The sequence below is a fragment of the Epinephelus lanceolatus genome, chromosome 10, assembly GCF_041903045.1.
Source record: "Epinephelus lanceolatus isolate andai-2023 chromosome 10, ASM4190304v1, whole genome shotgun sequence".
NCBI lineage: Eukaryota > Metazoa > Chordata > Actinopteri > Perciformes > Serranidae > Epinephelus > Epinephelus lanceolatus.
The window spans coordinates 4,884,051-4,906,273 of NC_135743.1; the positions used below are offsets into that span (position 1 = coordinate 4,884,051).

Here is a 22,223-nt window from a genome sequence, read left to right on the forward strand (position 1 = left end):
TTACCCTCTTTTACATGACAATGCTAATGAATTGTGAGGGGCCCATATGTCGGTGTTGGCGCATTTGCCATATGTGGTGTCAGACAGCAAATCACGCAGGGGAAGTGTTCTGCTCGGCACACGGTGGCCTGCACAACACCGGTGCTGCACACAGAGGGGATCACAGTCTAGGATGAGAGAGCTACTGGGCTCTTTGTTTTACATGTAACAGGGGGTTAATGACGTGTGTGTCGATGCATATTGGCTTATTACTCATCTATACGACAACAATGGGGTTGGGGTTTTCAGTGGTTTCCACAGAGAGCATCTTTACACTGATTAATACATTAAAAGAGGACAGAGCTCTGCTTTCTTCCTCTCTTGTAGCTTGATGCCAAACACTCCAGAAAATAAACCCACATCCCTGATGGTGTTTTGAAAATCGTTTGATCTCAGGGGAATTGTGATAATCTTTTCATTTGGCTGTAACATTATGTTGGAACTGAACTGCAGTTGATTTCTCTGTAGACGTGACTGCCGCTAAAAAAAAAAGCCAAACATTTAAGAAAAGCTGCCAGCAATGGAGTAAATTTAGATTTTTGTTTAGTGTTTTTTTTAGTAATCTTCAGTCTGCATCCTGTCTCCCTCGACAGACATTATTTACATTTATGTATTTCTCTGAGTTCCACTGTAGAAACTGAGTGATTTGCTCCAGCAGCACATGTGGCTGCTGAATGAACAACCTTCCCATTAATCACCACATGATCCTGCTAGTTAATCACATGCAGATCAAATTGACAAAAACATGCACAACAGTCATGTTTCCATTGTTTTCAATGTAAACCTTTATTACTATTCCAACACAGTTTTCCATACAAAGGCACATATGGTGAACACTCATTCACAGCGATTAGATTGCATAACACAAACATTGCTGCTTATATAAAACAATAAGCTATGTGGAGGCATAGCTGAATAGATATGTCTGATCTGCATTTAAGGGAAAAAGAGATTTAGTGCAACCGATTTAATTATTTTAGACCACAATTCATGGTTTTCAAGCCTCTGGACTGATATCAGAAGAGTGGCTTTTTTTTTGCTAAAGATTAAAAACATAATTTCAAGCTTATCCAGGCAGATAAGTAATTGTCTTGAGCACTGGGATGTGCATGATTATCAAAAGAATACATTTTCTAAATTAGGCCAAGATAGTCTCCCTTGAATCAATTGCAAAAGCACTGCATAGACATAGATTGTTTAAAGTAATATTTAAAAGATTTGCATAGATTATCAATCGTAATAAAAAATTTGCCACTTCCCGAAAATTAATATAGAATGAGTTAGGCTGCGATAGTACTTGCTTTATTGCATTTCAGTGTGTGTGTGTGTGTGTGTGTGTGTGTGTTAATGTCAAGAACAGGAAATTAAGGCAGTGTTTGAAGCCAATGTATTTGTCATGTCTCACCCAACGATGTATCATTACAGCCAAGCAGGTAACTGCTATGAACCAAACTGCTGAGCGCTGGGGAGGTTTTAATCGTGCAGCGTGCTCTGTATACATGCAGCCATGAGCCCTGCTCGGCTACTTCCTGCTGATCAAACACACTCCTGCCATCAGGAATATTAAACGTGTGAGTCCACGTTTGCTCAGACTGGGGCTCACGGCTGCACAGTCAGATCAAAGTCTGTTAAGGCTGCAAATATGAGATTCAATCCGTATGAAACTGAGCTGTATTGTGTCATTTGTCACACACTCAAACACACTCTGACTGTAATTTCTGTATCAGTATATTAACATCGGGAATGTCGGCTCCTCAAAACCCATTTCTCTTCATGATGTCTGAGGGAATGTCTATAAACTTGTAGCCCAAAATAAAAGTCCACAGTAAGAATGAAAGGGGCTCCGACACGGTATCAGTTACCCCCCCAAAAAAGGAACCATAAAAAAAAAGATTAAACAGTTGCATAGAGTGTAAAGACGACAGCTCACTCCTTCGCCATTGTGTCAGCAGACACACGGAGCCGTCCAATCACAGTGCAGTATTATTCACTGCTGCCGTGGGTCTCACATTCACATGTCTTTGAGTCCTAGCAACTCAAATCAACAAAACATACGTCAAACAAAACGTGGGCTAAAACTCGTCAAATGAGACCTAAAGTAATTCAAGCCTATGTTAGTACATCACTTTACATATAACATATAATATCTAAGAATATTATTTACAGAATCAAGTGCCACACCCTCAAAAGTCACAGTAGTTATGGAGCACTCGGTCAAGCTGCCGATCTTCTGTCGGAGCCTCGTGTCCACAGTCACAATCCACCATGATGTTTGCTCTGCTAAAGGACAACCAGTCTGGCTCGGGTCAAAGAATGCATCACAGCAGCATCAGAGAGGTGCAAACAATGCTGCGATCCTCCAAAGTCCCGGCAGACGTCGGTGCCATCGTCCTTGTTTAGTCCTGTTTGAAAGAGCTAAAGAAGGCGTCCTCCATCCCTCTGTTGTGAGGCCGCCTCGGATCCTCTCTGCACCGACAACATTCATCTGCAAAGAGAAACATTAAAGGGATCGTTCAGTTTGGGTCTTGTATTGGGTACTTACCCATAGACTGTATATTACACACAATAGATGGCAGGTGGAACACTCACAGTTTGGAGAAGCAGGCTGGAGTCCGACACAGAAGCAAAGCAATCTATTGCTGAGGGGTCGGCGACAAAACATATTTTAGCCACCTAAAAAAATCAATTTCAGTTTAAGTTAATTGAGAGTGTTTTTTCTGCTTCACCTTAATGTCAGACAGTGATTTCCAGCTGGAAAATGAAGGCGTTCAATCACTCTCTTCAAAGCCAGACTCCATTGAGAAAAACACTGATTTAACATTGCTGAACACAGGAGCTGCTGGTCTACGGCTGCCTCCATCAGTTGTTTTTAATGTGTGTGTGTGACTTTGAGTTAATGTGGATTCACCAAAATCACACAATGACACAAACTAACTAACTGACTGAAGCAGCAGTAGACCAGAAGCTTGCATGTTCAACGAGGTAAAATTACTGTTTTTCTCAAAGGGGTCTGGTGGCTTTGGCGAGAGCATATGGGGAACTGAAGCTCTCGACAGCTTTCCCGTCAGAACGGGCTGTCTGACAGTGAGCTGAAGCAGTGAAAATACTACATTTTTTAGGTGGTTAAATAGCGTTTTCTTGCTCACCTGTCCACAGAGATACATTGCTTAGCTTCCACTTTGGACCCCACTTCAAAAAAACTGACCTTTCTCTTTAAGACACAACTCTTCAGTGAGAGTCAAAACACACAGCGAGGCCGATCATGTGAATGTCAAAACAATTATTTGAGACAGTGTACTATAAATTCAGGTCTATCAAAAGAAGGCTTGTTCTTTAAACATGAAAAATAAGTTATGGGGGCATTCCTCGTGTGCCCTAAATCTGGCCGAGGTGAGCGCAGCTCCGTGTACCAGCTGAAGGGATTGGGGCTGAAGTTGAAAGGCCTTAACAGGAGCCTGGTACGCTATGAGCTGCTAATACAAAGAGGAAGCATGTGACACACCCTAAGCTCGGCTGAGGTGGACTTCAGAAGACAAATCAAACACCCCCCCTTTTTGGTAGATTTTCAAGCAGCTCAGACAAGCAACTTAAAATATTACAGCGGGTCACAGAGTGCAACTCACTGAGTGAACCGATAATGCAGCCGTCCAGCTCAGCCGCAGGAATCAACAAGCATCGTGCTAATTAGCATCGCCTGAGCTATTAGCGAGCATCACGTTAGACTTGGCATTTAGCAATACGCCGGTGTTCATCGCGGGTGCACTCGGCCAGGGAGGAAGGTGGGGAGGGGGGGAGTGGCTAGCAGTGGAGGGTGGTGGTATAAAAGGCAGTTTCGGGTATTGGTGTCGCTTTGAGTTATTGGCATCATGGTCTTGTTTTGTTGAGAGGACTACAGTGAATAAGCTTGTTAATGGTAAATTTACAACCCCAGCATGTGGCCTAATAAAACCAGCGGATAGAGGGGATGATGAGAATGATTGCGATTTTGTGTGTGTGTTCAGGAGTGTGTGTGTGATGGGGATGAGGAGGGGGGTGGGTGGGGTGGGGGGTGTAGTTAGAGAAAGGGAGAGAGAAAAGTGGAAGGCGCCGGTAATTAAGAGTCTAAAAGAGTGTGAGAGAGGCGCACACCGCTCAAAGCAAACTTTGAGCCTGGATTCCTCACTTTTTATTTATGCACCCGACTCAAACCCCCCATCCCTCTTCACTCTCTCCCTCGCTCTTTACTTGTCTCCCCCTGCTGAATGAATAGCTATCACAGAGCTACGGTGTCCCATCTAGCAACACCCCCTCACCCATCCTCCAGTCCTTTCTCTGCACCCCCCCTCCCCAGCACGGCTCTGAATAGGGAGCCGAATTGAGCAAACAGTCAGGCTGTCAGCTCAATAGGAGGTCTGGCCATGAACTTGAAGTCCTTCCCAGGCCCCCAGCCTCACATTAGGGTGGGAGGGGTGGTGGTGGTTGGGGAGACAAGAGGGAGGAGGGGATGGTGGTGATGGGGGGTTGCAGCCAGACTTTTGGGGGGCCCCTACGTGCCAGTGTTGGGGGGACCCCTGCCACAGAGGTTCCCAAGGCTGGTGCTCTCGCTGGAGCAATGGGGGCAGGGTGCCCCAGCTGCCTGCTAACCCTCCCCTCCCTCTGCAGCACTCAGTCTGGGCAGGAGGGGTGCTGACGATGGGGTTTGTGCAGACGGGACAGTGTCTGCTCCCCTGCCAAAGCTCCTCCAGACCCCTCACACACACACTCGCACGAAGACACACACACACACGAACGCACAGATCCAGACACAAGCTGCCGGCCGTGCCCACCCCCTCACCTCGACTGGCTCCCAGCCCTCCCAGGCTTCTCATCATCTCATTAGCCAACGCCAGCCACTCCACTGTCTACTGTTTGCATTGTTTTGGGCTCTGCATAATTTACACAGTAAATTGAGAACGGCCCCGGCCCCCTTTGCTCAATCTACCACCTGTTTATGGAGGTCTGGCCGTGATTAGTGCGCTTTGGGTTTGACACAGTTACCACAGCACTTCTCGGGAAAGCCAAGTGACGCCTCTGCTTTTAAGGGCTGCTTCGTCAAAGATATAAATGCAGAAAACTTGGCATGACCTAATTTGAGAGCTGGAATCTCTTGAGGTTTGGTGTGTGTAAATATTGGAAATCAGTGCTGAAATTTAAAGAGAAAGGTTTCAGTGAAATTAGACACTTCTTTTGGGGAAAGTCACCTTAGACCTTCGATGACGAGATGCTTTCCTGTGTTTAGCAACAGTCTCTTTTCCTCTCTCACCTTGACCCAAAAGCGAGCAGCAGCAGGCTCTCTGTCAGCCCTATAGACTGGCACCCTACTGTAAGTTAGCATTGTCTCTCTGACCTCCACACCGCAGACACAAACAAAGGGAGGTCTCTCTGTTGCAAGGACAATGGCGTGCATTGTTTACCGGCTGCCTTACCTAATCAAGCCCAGCCAATGCTAATTGGTGTTTTGGTTTAAGCGGTTTTCAAAGTTGGGAGCTCCCCGGTTGGAATAATGCAGCACTATAACGAGCTCGCTCAGGGGAGAACAATACTCGACTTGTCTGAGCTCCGACTGCCCTCCAACACTCGCCACTCACACAAAGAGAGGCTTTCCAGCGCTGAGTCTATCGAGGTCCCACTTTCTCACTTCTTCACCATCTCTTCTCTATTATTTCTCTCTCCCTCTCTGTCTGTCTCTCTCCTGCTTTGTGCTGGTTTTGTTCTACGCTGCAGTGTCCCTGTGTGAGGATGTGAATGGCGGTTCATGGATATCATCACTTTCCACTCGACAGATGTGCCCACCTTGACATCTCCTCTGACCTCATTTATGGAGCTGAAGAGGTTTTTAGAATTAATATAAAAGTTCTAACTCTGTTGAAGCAGACCGCAAAAAAATCATTTAATGTTTTATGTCTGTCGCCAAAATATAGTACACAACTATATGGAGTCATGAATTGTGTCTGTGTATTGTCCAGAAGGCATGGCTCGCATCGTATCTCCAAAATGGCAGCCGCCGCCATGTCGGGGCATGCATGTGAGGATGGCATGAGAATTCCCAAACGGGAAAGAAAACATGGCGCTTCAGAGGACAGATGCCCACTGAAAGCCTCCTGAGAGAGGCATTGAGAGCAGAGTGATTTAATGTGAACACACATACAAAACACGCTCCGCCCACATCAACTCACCCTCCCCTCCACCCATCAGTGCATCTCATGAATCGTGCAATTAACAAACACATCCGAGGTGATTAAAACAGAGGCGGTTGCCCGCTGGAGAAGGGGAGCGAGGGTACGGGGAGGTGGAAGAGGAGAGGATGGAGGGTCGGGGTGGCGCCGATGGAAGGATGCAGCATGGCGGGCGCAGTGGGTTTGGTGTGTTACCTGCACTGACTGGTCTTCCCACTTCCATTTCATGCCAGCGTTGCTCTAAGATGGTGGCGCGGGCTGCGTCTCGCTGTACAGGAAAAAGGGGCAGTCTGCTGAGGATGGAGCGGAGGAGGAAGGGAGGAGGAGGAGGAGGGAAGAGGCGATGCAGAGGAGGGCGAGGAGAGAGGGAGGGCAGAATCAACAGCAACCCCTCCTCCTCCTTCTTCTCTGTTTTTCAGTCTCCTTTTGCCAGCTTTCCTTCAGTGGTGTGGTGGTGGTAGCCTGCACAGAAAACGGGGAAGGGAAAATCAGAGGGCAAGAGGGAAAATTTTAAGAACGCGGTTTATCTATCAAAACGCACATGTATAGTTCATGGAAGCATGCCATCCATGCACACACACATGTATACACACACACGCATGCACACACACACTCATACACACACACACACCTTTTCATGTCTGTTCTCATGGTACAGTCTGCCCCTGAGCATGCAAATGACTTTCATTATGCAAATGCATGCAAATCAGATCCAACCATCTGAGAATCAAGGGTGGGAAAGAAAAAAAAACTCGACACAGAGATTGAATGAAAGAATGAAAGAGAAAAAGGGACAAGAGAAAAATCTTTTTGAGTGGCAGGAGGCGGTAAGTTAGGTAAATGCTCTGTGGAAAACAACGGCAGCCCAATTGGACAAACACGATTACCTTCTTTTATTGTGTCTACCACTTCAATTTTTTAAATTTCATTTGCTGCATCCTCGTCATTTTACAGGATAGCGTTTTTTTTTAATTCATTTGATGTCTCTGCCTTTTGTAGCGAAGGCTTCCCCAATGTAAACACTAAATTCAAGGACACTGATTGTGCCCTGCGTTCCTGTCACCACGTACTTTGCATCTGACAGCTGCAGTTAAGCATTAGTGGAAATAATGCAGCATTTTCAGCATCGGCACAATTGTAAACAGCTGTTCGGCTCTGTTGACACTCACCAGTTAAGCTAACTTGAATTTGACGTAGCTCCGGTAAATCCTACTCGAGTGTTATTGTGCTTCTTTTAGCCTTCGCAGCTGACTCAAAGCCTGTGCCTTTCAATTCAGACACTCTCTGACTGCAGCCATTCTCATAATAAGACGCTCTGTATTCGTCAGTGCAAAATAATAAGCAGGACTAGCTTAAAGCAAGTCATTATGTGGCTAAATGCTATTAGCACTAACACAGACTGTGGATGTCAGATGAAAGGGGTTATTTTTAATTGCTCCAAATCAGCGTCTGTCTTTTCCAAAATCCTTCCCTCAATGACTCACACCTGCCCGTGCAAACCTGTGAGTCTAAAACCAGAGTAGCACAATGTAGCCAGCTTGCTAAGTTCAATATTCGCTAGCAGGTGGAGTCTGTATCTCGCAGGTTTAGCCGCATAGTTCGTGAACCCTTCTTTTCAAAGAAATCAACAAAGAAAGCTGACTAATCGGTGAACAGAGCACGCTGTCTGATTTTGCTAATACTCTGAGCCCAGCAGAAAGGATCCTCCATTAGCCAGCAGAGGAGGGAGAAAGCTTTTGTCTCTGGGTGTCAGTAGGGGAAGGCTACGTCTGAAATTGGAATAAGGTGGTAAAAACAGGGGTGACTTAGAGTGTGAGAGAGTTGGGGTGGGTAAGCAGGGAGGGGAAGGACTACAGGGGTGGGGTATTGCTGAATGGTGGCAAACCTCTCCTAATTGGCACTTGACATTTTTTTGCCATTGGCACTGGAGTGGGCCAGCTTTCAAGCCCTCTCCGGGTCCTTGTTGGAAAAGTGCCTTATGCAAATATGGCGAATGGGCTCTATTGTGAAGCCTCTGATATTAACAGCTCGCGCAACAATGAAATTGTGTGCTTACTCTGGACTCGTAGGTGTGTGAGAGAGAGCTAGACAATGGCAGCGGGAGCAGCTTCAGTCTGAACAGACCCTTCATCGGATGCTTTGCCAAGTCATTTCACCAGAATGGGCTTTTTCTGAGGACCGAGGCTCTCGGTAAAAGCTTTATTAACGACTGAAACAAACAAATGCATGCACTGTTTTGCTCTGGCTCTGAGAGTGTCTGTTTATACTGCTGCTGAATGGCTCGATTTATTGTGGCTGAAAATACTGAAGGTATGGATAGAAAAGGCTTCGCTCATTCTCTTTGAAAGACATTTCCCCTCTTAAAACATCACTGTCTCAGTTCTAAATGTGAAAATGTATTCATGCTTCAGTGCTGTGCCGCGCTCCCTCTGATATTTCTTTCTTCCTCTGTGTGCCCGCATTGTTTACCCTTAACTCGCTCCCTTGGGTGAGCACAGCTCGAGATCTAAAGATATCTGCAGAATCCCTTTGGAGAGAACTTGGCAAATCACTGGAGAAATGTTGCAAAACTGAGCTCCATTTTCAAAAGCAGTAAAAATGATGAGGCCAGTGCTAGACAGTTGGGCCAAACACACTGTCGACTAAAACTTCTAAGTCGACAAGGTCTGAAGCATTCTTGTCGTCTGAGAGCACAAAGCGAATTTCATCTTTATCTCCACGCAACTCAAAACCAACAGGGAGGCAAACAGAGCAACGGGTCAGACAACAGCAGTCGCCCCCCGTGTGGTCCGAGCACAGTCAAAGTACACCTGTTACTGCTAAGTTGCCAAACTTAATCTCCTTTGTCTGGGGAGGCCCATTGACTTTTGCAACTGCTTGAGATACATTCATTTCTCTGTGAGCGTACGGGGGTGGAGGGAATGCCGATGTTGTAGAAAATAACAGGGTCTGGCCTTCTGCTCCGGCCCAACAGCGAAGCCATTTTCCAAACCCTGTTGGTGTGTTCCGTCAAGAGAAAGAGAGGCAGAGAAAAGGGGGCAAGAATCACTGGGTCTTATTCAGAAAACTGTCTGGCTGCTCGGACCCGGCGGGGGTGAAAGGGAGGCAAAGGGGCGCATTGTCCCTCCGTGACAAGTGGACTAGCTCTATTGACTGTAAAGTCTACTGGTGGGGGGGCGAGTAGGACTCGACCACAATGGCTGTTTTTCTATTTGACACTTGGAGTCTAAATCTGCTTGCCTAGTGCATGAAAGCTAAGACAAACCCACCACCCTCCTCCTCCTCTTCTTTCCTCTCCCTGCCTTCTTTCCTTCTCCACCCTTTCTCTTCGCGCTGTCTTTCTATTTCAGACACTGCCATGGGACACAGAAAAAGAGAGAGAGCAAAGGCCCTGAGGTGGTTTTTAGGAACTCTCCCATCTCTGTGCCATTTTCAGGGAGGCAGAAGCTAAGACAGTCTCTGCTCCAGGGTCCCCAGTGTGAAGTGCTAGTGATATAACTGTGCCACACACAGAGCCAGTACAAAGCATTTGCACCATGACATGCGTCTCCCAGGGCACTGCTTAGGGTATAAACACAATCTGTCCAAGACTTCAGTTCCCATTTAGCTCCAACACTGCAACTGACACAAAAAGGAAGCAAAAGGAAGCAACTTATCCTTACACTGCTCAAAATGTGGCCGCCTTGTACCTGCTAAATGTTAAATGTACGTGCAAAGACGTGCAAGTGCGCCGATATTAGTCAGGCACAATCATTAATCTATCATATACACCAACAGATCAAAGCCATGCCGCACTCACAAGTCTGCACTGTAATAAAAACACGTCAGCAGCGGCGTTTGCAGCACAATAGAGAGGAAACCAGGTACTACTTTGCCATCCAAGAAGGTGACATCTCCGGCTGTCACTTCCTGTCAAGGCCCTCGTTCCTCTCTCTTACTAGCTGAGCCCAGAGCTCAAATGTCACACTCAGCACCTGCAATGCAGCAGGCAGGCAGGCACAACTGCAGGGCTGGAGGAGATTGACATTGCGAGGTGAGGTTGCCACGCAGGCTTTTAGGAATTTCACTTTGGCCCTGCACAACTGTTCAAAATGTGTACCATGTCAACCTGAATACATCCAAACTCCAGGGTGATGTTTTAGCTGAGCCATGTTGAGGCAGCAAAGCGCCATGTGGAATATGTATTACAATTGGAGTTCACTGCTAGCCTTGTAGCTCCAAAGCCTTGAGACCTTGGGAACAATCCTCAGCAGCCTCTCTCAGCAGGAGCGACTCTCTAGCTTTGATGGGCAAAAAAGAAATCACACCTTCAATCAGCCATCAGAGGCCTTGAGGTTGAAGATCTGATTGACCAATTACTCCTCACCATGAGCCCAGCCAAAGAACCTTAAGGCTGAGATTGTTCTCCTTCCCTTGCTCATGGATCTCGTCACTGGGGGCACTTTCTGCTTGATTGCCCCTGGACCACTCCCCCCTCTGAGCCTTGCGCGCACACACAGCAGCATTCAGCGAGATCCCATCAGGCCTTTCCACATGGCAGCACCTCATGCAATGGAGGCTTTGCCACGGCCCATTCACAACCAAGCCAACTGTCACGTCAAATCAAACAACGGCCAGGACCCCAAATCAAACATCTTTTCATGCAAAGGGGAGAAAGGAGTAGGTGGGAAGGAGAAAAAAAAATCAACAACGGCTAACTTAACAAAACTGGCCTCAAACAAATTCTTGTCTGTTCGCTTAGGTGCCGGCGGGGAGTTGGGAGCCCGGATTAACTCGGAGGGAGCATTCTTAACTCACACAATCCCGTCCAAGTCGGAACATATGTATAATTCATAGCACCGTATGCAGCTCCTGTGATGTAAAAGGCCCACATTCTTTTCATATTGCATGTTCTCTTGATGCCAAAGATGCAACCCGCAAAGCTGAAATTCATGGAGCCCGGTGAATAGAGCATTGACCAAACTGGCTACCAAACTGATTAGCTAAGAGCGACTTGTTAAACGACTTGTCAAAGTCCACCGGCTTTGGTGAATCAGTGTGGTTCTTTTTCAGCAAGTCCGTCACTCCTGGCCATGTGATACTATGGCTAAGCCCCTGCATGCAGCCCCACACACATGGATCATGGGGCTTATTAGATTAAAAGTGATCCTGTTGCACCAACCGTATTGCTATGGAGGGAGCTGTACGCAATGTGTACGCCAATGTCCCATTTATTCCTACATGCCTACCAAATGTATTCTGCATTTCTAAATGTTGAAAGATCGAAACAGCAAACAGACAGAGTCTTACAGTAAAGTTGGGTTTATCTAAAGGCCATGTGGACAACATGTACTCACATACATATAATCATGCACCCTACCTCTTGCTGCACTCTGCTCCCATCTCCTTTTAAATGTCGTCCATTTTCTTCTCTCGTGTTGCAGTTCTTGTGGCAGAGTTTGATGCTTTTTCTGATGGAGGCGCGTTTGGGGTCTTGATGCCTTTTCAGGAGTGTAATGGGATTCTTGTTACTTTCGGTTATCTAGCTTTATGAAGAATGTACATCACTCATACAGCTAGATAACCAAAGATAACAACCAACCCCTAAGGCTACCCATCCTCTCAAGCTGCAGGCGAAGTGACATGGTCCAAGTTCTGACCTGTAAGCAAAGGAGAAAGTTGTTGATAAAAACATAATTATACATCTCCATCTCTTTGATTCCACATGATTTGAGTACAGACTAACTTGGGAAGGTGTTAAAATTCAAAAATGAGCAGAGTCTGGAAATCCAAAAAAGAAATTTAAAAAAAGAAACAGCAGTGGACGCCAACTCTGAACAAAGACGTTACTCTTCTGGCTTGGGGCCTTTTTTCCTCATTCAACCTACAGCGGCCCTTAAATGTCTCGACCCTTCATTTTGTGACGTCACCAAGTGGCCCCTCACCCCACCTTAGATCCCCTTAGCCAATAGGAAACCTCTCTTTGTGCCAAGCAAGCTTTGATTGGCCTGCAAGTAATGCCTCTATATCAAAAACTCCCCAAAGTCAATCACTGAGAGGCGCCAATAAAAAAAAAATGTACGCAAGTCGTCGAACCAGTCCAAACCGGCTATGGCGCCAACCTTCCCTTCTCCGGCCCGGCGCCCATCCCTATGGCGCATCCGCCTCACCCGCTGACTGGCTCGATAGGAGGGTGATGGCTTCAAACACCGCCCCCCGCCACAGCCCAAATGCATTTTTAAATTAAAAGATCCTGGCTGTTTGACTACAAAAGAAACTGGTTTGTCTTCATTTACATTATCTGATGCCAAAGCAGTTGGCTGGCGCTCGACGTTGGCGTCAAAGTGAAGATAGAGGGGTTTAAGACCTACATGCACACCTTACATATACACTAAGAGTGAAGTAATACAAATACACACACGCTCAGACATATCGGAGCATGAAGCACATGTCATAAACACATCCTTTCACACCCAAATAAGTCCCCAAAAATAAAGCTACACGCACAAGAAACACTCCATCACACCTACGGATATAGACAATGCTTTAGCACACACACACATGCACACATTCTCACTCTCTCTTCTCACACGCTGTGGTGGCACATGGCACAAGGCCCCTTCTAATTAAAGCTGCTCTGTGTGCCCAGATCCCTGTTGTGGAAGGCTCCTCCCCCACCAACACCACCGCCAACTAAAGCTCCACTGACTGAGAGCAGAGAGAGATGGAGTGATACTGAGAGAGAGAGAGAGAAAGAGAGTGACGGGGGGGGGGGGGGGGGGGGGGGGGGGGGGGGGGCGAGGCAAAGAATATTCTCGCCCTCCATCACACACACCCAAACCTGAACACTCCAACTACACGACTTGACTGGCAACACGCAGGCGTTAGCAGAGACGGCTACATCCCTGTTAGCAAACAACGAGTCCCACCGGCATTGTTCTCCCTGCAGGTCACAATAAACGCCTGGTCTTCCTCCTCTTCTTCTACTGTCTCAATCTATGCAGATTTTTTTTTTTAAAGGTGTTTTGCTGCTGTTCAGAGGGCTGTCACCTTAACACGCATCTTCGTCAAGGTGCTTTGTTTCAATCCACAAGGACAAAGTGAGGCCCTGTGAGAGCAGGAAGATGCCTCAGCCCTCAGAATGATGCTGCTGTGCTGGATCACACACACACACACACACACACACACACACACACACACACAGTATCTAATGTGTGAGATTTTGCATGTTTCAATACAGAATTACAGATATCTGATACTGACTCAGGCTTACATATAACACACACACACACACACAGATGCATGCAGTCACACTCTCAGCTGCAGTCATACATGTAAAAAATATTAACATGTTTACTTCATAAATAGCTCAGTCAGGTAGATTGCAGTTTAGATAATTCATATTTTTTGCAAAAGACAAATATTAAAACACAAGTTTAAATAAAAATGAGCATAATTACAGACTGATTTCACTGTTATTATTTACAGTATTTATAATTAAACTACAGTATCTTAAAATTTCAGTTTTTCTTTTTGAAAATCGTTTTAAATGTTTTAATTTACTGTTTAAAAAACACACCATTCACTTTGTTTTTTTAAATTCATCTGTAATTCATCACAATATAATTTTGCATGGGAATGATGGAATATTAACATTACCATTTTTAATCGCCGCAGACTGTGCTGTGAGCTTTATGACTCGTCTTTCAGATTTTCACGATTTCCAAGCTGGATAAAGAGAAAGATAATTATATGCAGATTGCACTTATTTCCCCATTATCATTAATAGTCCCTTCATTAACGCTGCCTTGTTCGTGACTGTGCTGCTGTTATATAATTCTAATAAATTGATAGAATTTCAATATTTGTCTTGTGGGTTTATAACCCCGCAATGTTCGCCTTTCACGATGCATTTCACCCGAGGAATTATTCACGCTGTGAGTTGAGGAAATGAAGCTGGTGGAGATTTTAAAGTGTTTCTGCTCTGCAAAAGTTTCAGCCAGAAGACGCTCAGAGTGTCTCACTCACAGCGCCTCTTTTCTCTCACTCACCTGGGCTCAAATGAAATTAAAAAAAAATACAGCTAAAGCTTCAGTCGGGCTTCAGGTTCTTTCTCTCTCCACCATTTAAACAAACCTCATCAGGCTGTGCCATTGGCCGAGACGTGCGTGACGTCAACAAATCCGGCGCCTCTAATTGGGAATAATTAATGCGAAGGTGCAGAGCTGATTAGCAAGAAATTGATTCCTATTATAAAGTCTCATTGGTTATCATCTGATTAAAACCACGTGGTAAAACATTTCATGTTTCGCCATTTTATGACACGGGTTGGATCCTCAGATTCCTGCATTTTGAAGCAACAAAGGCGATTACGCACGAGTTTTACGCACGACTTAAAGTATTTTACGCACACGTGGAGGCGATATTTAAAGGTGGATATGTGTATTTGTAAAATGACCAGAATGGAAGGTGCACACTGAGGTGACGGTGTAGGCCTGTTGGCAGACACGCTGTCAGTCTTATGAACACACACAACTTGTCCACAGCCACACTGTGGTGTGTGGAGCTGAAAATGAAGGTTTGTTGAAATCACTTTATACATTTTCCACGCGTCCTGGATGTGATGAAACTACAGCTGCTGAACATCTCTGAAATTCTGTCAATTTTAAAAAATAATGTTAGCATGTTTGGCATGGCATTATGTTGGGCTGTGGCTGTTTTCATCTTATTTAAATATTTAATTCATGTTTGCGTTTTAGAAATCATCTGTTTTACGTATGAAAATACTAATCCTCATTAAAACTGTAATAATACGTATAACTTTACAATTGCTTAACAACTATATTTCCCAATTCCAAAAATATAAAATACACTATTCCCTCAAACTTCCCTAAATCTCAAACCTGACTACAGAAGCCTGTGCGTGATGTGAGTGACAGTGAGAGCTGGTCGCCCATATTACCTACAGTAAGCCACGTGTTGTGAGGCCGCTGAATGTCTCTCCAGGGATCCCTGGAAAAAAGAGACGATCATTTTATTCTTCAAATGGACTGTAAAGCACGGAGGAGCCAAATCGCCCCACTTTACATACTACAGCCTTCCTTCAAACACTACAGATAATTAGAAAACTGCATTTTGCTCCCACAATGAAAAGCGTTTTTTTAAGAGTGATGTTGGGTGTAAAAAGGTTCACACCTCAGCCGTGTGATGCTCCAGCAGCGAGTGTTCTCTCTGTACATCACTGTTATTATTGTGCCGAAAATGACTGTCACAATAACATAATGACGAACTGCCCTCTTTACGTTTGAACATAAAGGAATAGCGTCTGTGGGTGCTGCAAAATTATCACACTAAAGTACACTGCAATGGCACACACACACACAACTTTGGCTCATATGTAATTGTTGGTGTAACGGTGTGTGTGTGTGCAACTAGTTCAGTAAATACACAAATTAAAAAAAATCTGAAATTGTCCAACCTAAATTTTGAAAACTAAAATTTCCAGATTTCCATTTAACATATTAATTTTAGTTTTTTGCAAACGTTCCCTCCCATTTTCAGATCCTCCCTCTGCCTCTCGTCATGTATTGACCCCTGAGTGCACACACATTAATACTCTCATGTTCGTCATGTGAAACGTTGCATAATCGCAGGGGCTTTTTTATATATATTTTGCCTCAAGCCCCCTTAAAGGCTCCACAGGCACAGTTTCTCCCCGGTGTGTCCGAGGGCGCACACGTGTTCTCAGCACAGGCCTCGTACTCGGTGCACACGTGTGGACTGGATATTTGGCCTTGTGATCCCTTTATCCGCCAGCTATGGGTGTGAACGCCACCACTTTGTCTTATTACGCATGCATTGCAGGCCTGTCTGCTGGTAATCCTCATATCTGAGCCACATGGCCGCACGAGTCTTGCAAGGGCTTAATTTGGACAAAAACGAACAGAGAGAAAAAACGCTTTTCCCTTTTGGTCCCCACACCCTGATCGTGTCATATTGGGTGGGTTTCTGGTGCCATATGTTGCCTGACTCTGCCGCTCCCGCCGCCACAGCGAGTAGAGCTGGAGAAGTGACCCTGCTAAGTGCCTGGAGGTGTGTATGAGAAATGAATCAGGGCTGGAAGCGCCTTTTGGCCTTTGTGGCTCCCTGTGAATGGCGCATATGAAGCCTGTGCACAATGCGTCATTGAGACTGTGAAACAGGGGAGTTCTCCCTCAAAGCAAAGCTCAGATCACGTCTTATTACAAGTTGCTCTTTCACTGATACATTTCATCATCTTAGCAATGAGTGCGGGTTTGTTTCCGCATGCTCATCTGTGACCTTTCACTGGGCCCGGGCACAGTCCCGGTCTCTGTGTAAAAATGAATTAATTCGAGTTATTCCACCTCTAAAACCTTTGATGCAGTTTGAAAATAGAACATTAAATAAAAGACAAAATGTGCATATTTTGTGCTGAGCATTATGTTTCCACCTCCGCTCCCAACAGCTGCCATTCTGAATGAAACATCACCTCCTACTTTCACTCCTCAGAGCACCAAGAGAGGGAAAGAGACAGAAATAAGAAAAGATATCAGATTTAGAGCTGAAGACCTGCTGCTCAAACACTCATCGCCCATATTCGCCTGCTGCTGCCACATCCAGACTATACACGCATCCTGCTCCGTTATGTGTGCAGGTTGGCGACGTACACGGCGCGGATGCAAACGCGTTTTCCTCCGTTTTTTAGCCGTTATTCCGCACCTGCCTTCGCAAATCCCCCCTCTGAAGAAAACACAGCTTATACTTCATACTCACGCCGTCGTCTGCGAGTCGCTGCGGTGTCCGCTCTCCAAAAGCGAGAAGCGAGCAGCTCGGGAGATGGAGACCAACTGAGCTGCCGGAGGCTGGACCGCTCAGTCTTCATGGCTGCGGCTGGCCGTGACGTCTCTCTGGCTCCATCCATTCAGCTTCCCTCGGACGGGTTTTCCCCCTGTTTTATTATCATCCCCATTATTTCCCGCGGAGGTGGATCTCGCCGCCCCCCCTCCTGCCCGCGCCGTCCCTCGCACTTGCCATTCCTCGCGTCAGATGCAATATGAACTTAAAACATGCCTGCTCTAAAAACATATACTGCCACCAAGGCCCTCCCCTTTATGACACGATGCAGGTCTGTTTTTGTCTCCACCCTCTAAAACATGAAAGCAGACGTGGTCGTGAATGAGCTTCAACTTCTCTTATGGATCAGGGGGCTGTACACTAATCATCTAAATTCATGTTGGATTCATTTGATTTGATTTGATTTTGCACTTGAAACTAAACCAAACAGAATTGTCAACATATTTGCATCCACCCTCATATAGCATCAGATCTGATCCTTAGAGTCATAATTAATTCCCTAATTACGCACAAACAGGCACCATAAGCGCCTCCACGCATGCAGCACCCTCTCTGCTGCCTCCAGTGAAGCTCCATTCGGGAGTTTCACTTATCAAGTGTGTCGTTTTGAGCCCCGTTTTGGCCCATGTGGGATTATAAAAAGTTTCGTGTAATCTTGTCTGGCTACTAGTATTCGTTTGACACAAAGCCCCCGGCGGAGACTGCGGCCTTCGCTCATGCGCCTGGATCAAGTGCGCACATCCACTATTCTCATTGTCTGCGTCTTTGATACAGAGGAGTCCAGGAATGTGACCAGGGGGTGAAGACCGTGCAAATCAGCTTTTACTGTCACCGCCGAGCCCAGAGCCCGCAGACAAGAGCCAAGAAAGGGGGTCTGGGTCACTTGATTATCATAATAATCAGATCGCGGGGATAAAAATCTCCTTTGAATAAATTACTGGTTCAATAGGAGGCGCGACTGCCAAAGAGACAACTTTGTCAGCCCCCGGTTTGTTGTCGGGGGGTTCTCTCTGCCTACCAATGTCCCGGGCTCCCCTTTTCTTTCTCTCCAAATTTTGGACGCTTTCCTGGAGATCAAACTCTAAATACGGCTACTGTTTCTCTCCTCCCCTCCTCGCGCCCTCACCGATGCCTGGTTACCGAGTCCGGGCAGGCAGGCAGGCAGGCAGGCCTCGAGCTCCTCTTGGGAAAGCGGAGTGGTTGGTGGTGGCTAATGGGCTAAGGACCGGGCACAATAGGCTGGGTGCACCATCCAGCCACCCCCCTCCCCTCCTCCTCCCCCCCTTCACCTCTCCTCCTCCTCCTCCCCCCCATCACCCCTCTCTGTTATTCCGTCGGCTGCATGGGAACCCGGGCACCGAGGTGGACCAGGGGCCGCTCAGCATTGTGGTGGCACATCCCAAGTTCATTAGCACCCATCAGGCCATTCCTGCGGGGCTCGGCGGTTAAACCCCCCCTTCACCACCACCACCACCACCAGCACCTCCTCCCACTCCAACCAGTTCACTCTGCACAGGCCTGAGATTCAAATCTGGATGAAACATGAACGCAACTGAATCATTCTGCAGCACTGACATGTTTGACATGCAACATGATTTAACTGCACTTGGAGTTATAACTGTAGCGACTGCATGAACTTTAATAACTGTGTTAATAAGTTTTATTATAAATACACCCATAACTGCACATACAGTGTAACTATGACTACAGCCACACTTTAATGTAATCAAAACTTCAATTGCGTCATGTCCCTAATTAAACCTGTAATTAGTAAAGTTGTGAATTTATTTGCAACCAGAGGTGAAGGAAGTTTTCACATCAATTACTCAAGTCAGATTAGAAATACAGTAATGCAAAAAATACTGCGTTGCAAGTTAACATTTTGTAGCATTCAGATTTTAACTTTTGGAAATCTATCTATGTAGTACAGCCTGTTCTCTGTGTTACACAGTATTTTCAGACATGTGGAGCTAATTTATGTACTGATTTGTAGTTTAGTCTATAACAATGCATCATATTTTATGAGATGATCATATGTTTTGTATTAAAAATCCTAATCTGCAAAGTCACCACAGATGTCTTCAGTGGAAATACTCAGATAAAGTGCCTTTAAATGAATTAACTACAGCAGCTGTGAAAACTGAGATGTGCAGATTTAATAGATCAACAGAAAATTGATCAGCAGCTGATAACTGAGTTATTTTTTATTTTATTTTTTTAAGCACAAAACTGGTTCCAGCTTCTCAGATGAGAGGATCTGCTAAATTATAGTAAACTCAACATGTTTGGCTTCTGGAGAGTTGGTCTGAAAAATAAGACATTTGAAGACGTCACCTTCATCTGGGAGAAAAATGATGATGATAATTTTTCACTATTTTATTCAAAATATAAGCATATAAAAATATCAATGTGTTGCAGCTCTATCTGTTGCCGTATCGCTCACAACTAGATTAAAACTCCAACCACCAGCTGTACAGGTGTTAGGCAAACATCAGGCTGATCAACAAGTGATTTACAGTTGAGCTTTCAGACTCTGTGCTGTGTTGAGGAAGCTTCAGGCTGCCAGCTGGATCAGAAACACTTTGACGTTCACTTAAATTGTGCAGACGGACTCATTCAGAGGCAGCATCTCTGCAGCTGATATGAACAATGTGAAGTCATGATGAATGGCAACAGAAAAATTTCATGACCGAGACATGAAACTCTTGTGCCTATTTTTTCTCACCATCTCCAAAACCATAATATTCCAAGCAAATGTTTGACATGTTAATATCTGATAGCCAGTGTAACCAGTCCTGCAGACATCAGTGAGCATTTATCTCTCAGGCATGGCCACCAAAGACACCATCTGTCTGTCCACCCATCCTCCATGCACTTAAAAAAAATCAAGATATTATTTTAATTTGTTCAAAAGAATCACATTATTTTATTGTAAATTGAGTTTCATTTCATTGAGCTAAAACGTGAGCACATTATAAGCTTCAGCACAGAGTTAAATGAGGAGCTGCTGTATTTAGTCGCATTAGATTGGCCAGCATTCTTATTATTTTGGCCACTCTCCATGAGACACATCTTAAAGACCTAATCTCTTATTAATGACTGTAAACATATCAGGCGTATTCATGTTCATGTAAAAGAAGAGCTTATGTGAAATTAAATTTTTCTCACTTGACCAAAAAGTGCACATTTGTATTTTCACAGACGTGACTGACGTAAACTAAACACAGATTTATTTGTGGTTTCAGTCCCTTTGATAAAAGACCTGTCAGTCAGACCTGGGTGTGACAGCAGCTTCCTGTTTTGCGCTTTGGATGTTGTTTCCTGCTTGTTGTTGTGTTTACATTTGGATCTCAGATTGTGTCTTTAAAGCAGCAGCAGCAGGATGTGTTCACAGCCCACACACTGACTCACTACACTGAACCCAGTTCAGCTGCTGACCAGCATGTAAAACACTTCCATGAATGAGAACCAGAGCCAAAAAGAAAAAGACTTGGGCAGCGGTGCAGAGAGCAGCAAATGTTTCACATCTCTGAATAAAAACAGCTTTTTCTTCTTGTTTTTTGTTGGTTTGTTGTGCGAGTTGCTCTTTTTTTTTTTCCTGCAGAGTTCTTTGAGTGACGCATCACCAAGGTTCACTGTGTTCTTAAGACCATTGACTCCAGTTCAGACATTAGAGGTGACAGCTCTGTTAAAAAATGCCAGCAGTTAAAATATTTGTCTTTGCAGGATTTATTGAGCAAAGTCTGTCTTTGCAATTTATATGAACTTACAGTATTTTTTGGTTAATTATAGGAGCAGGTTTTAAAGTTTCGCTGACTTTACTGTAAAATAAAGCCTCTGCCATTCGTCCACAAAGTCACAATTTATGTGATGAATTTATTTTCATTCAAATTAGGGACTATTCTTTACTATCAGAGGAGGCACAATGGCTGGCGTGACTTCGTTTTTGTTTTGTTTGGTTTTGTCTTTTTATTTTTGACGCTCCCCAAAGCTACAAATATTTTTCCTCAAGCCTCCCTGAGTGACAGACAGAAAATACATGACCCTCCCTCCACCATAAATAAAATTTGATGTTTGAGTTGATAAAAGCCTCGGTGTTTCACTCTTGTCTCGCTGGTTAGTTCGTACAAATTGATTATTTCGGGCCAAATTTTAAATGAGATGTAAGATAAAGTGATTTTGATGAAATTTTAATATCTTAGGCTCCGGTCTTTTTTTCTGACTGAAGCATTCGTCCCACACAATGTCTTCAAGGACGTTGGAAATGTGAAAATCCAAAGATAATTTATGTTTTTACAGTGTCTTGCTATGATTAATGGTACAATTTTGGTGATGGGCAGGTTTAGAGGGCACGTTTTCTTTTAAAAATGTCTAAATTTATTCCCAAAAACTATTGCCAAAATTTGGAAAATTGCCAAAATTAGGAAGACATGTTTCTTATTTTAAAAAAACCTGACGGTATCACCAAAGCTTATCCCAAAAATTTGTAAAATCACCAAATCTCAGAAGACAAATCATCAAAGTTTAGAAATCGACTGTAAAGTAAACACAAAACACAACCATTTAAATTTGTTTGCCTCTTTCCTACGCCAAAATAAATATCCTAAATCCCTGCCCAGTGCTTCAGAAAATATTTGCCATGACCCTTTTTGCACCTCCTCCTCTCCTCTAATAAATAACAAACAGTCCCTTTGTGCATGTTTCCAATGAGGTCTGGATCTTGGTGCTCGGACCTCTAGCTCGATGAAACTACACCAAGAACCCTCCACACGTCTCCATCTCTTGTGACTCGACGACTCTGGCTGTTCTGCTGGATCTGAACCCTGAACCTGCTCACTGTGATCCTACTGAAGACATGTTGCTCCGTCTGTTCAGACCTGACACTGCTCTGTGGCTGAGACTTTGTATTTGGGCATCTTTTTACATTTGCCTTAAATTCTGTGAATGTAATTTGAGATTGAATCATAAAGTAACATTTCCCTGAGAGGATCTGTGAGATAATGCAAGATGCATCTTGTATGAAACCAGAGGGGCTCTGAACATGTTTCTGTGTCATATTTGACTCACTGATGAGCTTTACATGAAACAAACGGCTCTGTGGAGCGATGAAGCTGCAGAGAGGAAAGACAACAGTTT

The 22,223-nt window shown here is 44.9% G+C and overlaps 1 long non-coding RNA gene across 1 annotated transcript; it reads right to left on the reverse strand.

Annotated features, from left to right (window-relative positions):
• Positions 1–806: 806 nt before the first annotated feature.
• On the reverse strand, positions 807–17,268 carry LOC117265899 (uncharacterized). The gene is made up of 4 exons (XR_004502459.2): positions 17,007–17,268; positions 11,593–11,872; positions 6,429–6,695; positions 807–2,524 (listed from the first exon to the last, which is right to left on the reverse strand). It is a non-coding gene; the product is annotated as an uncharacterized LOC117265899 (long non-coding RNA).
• Positions 17,269–22,223: the final 4,955 nt, after the last annotated feature.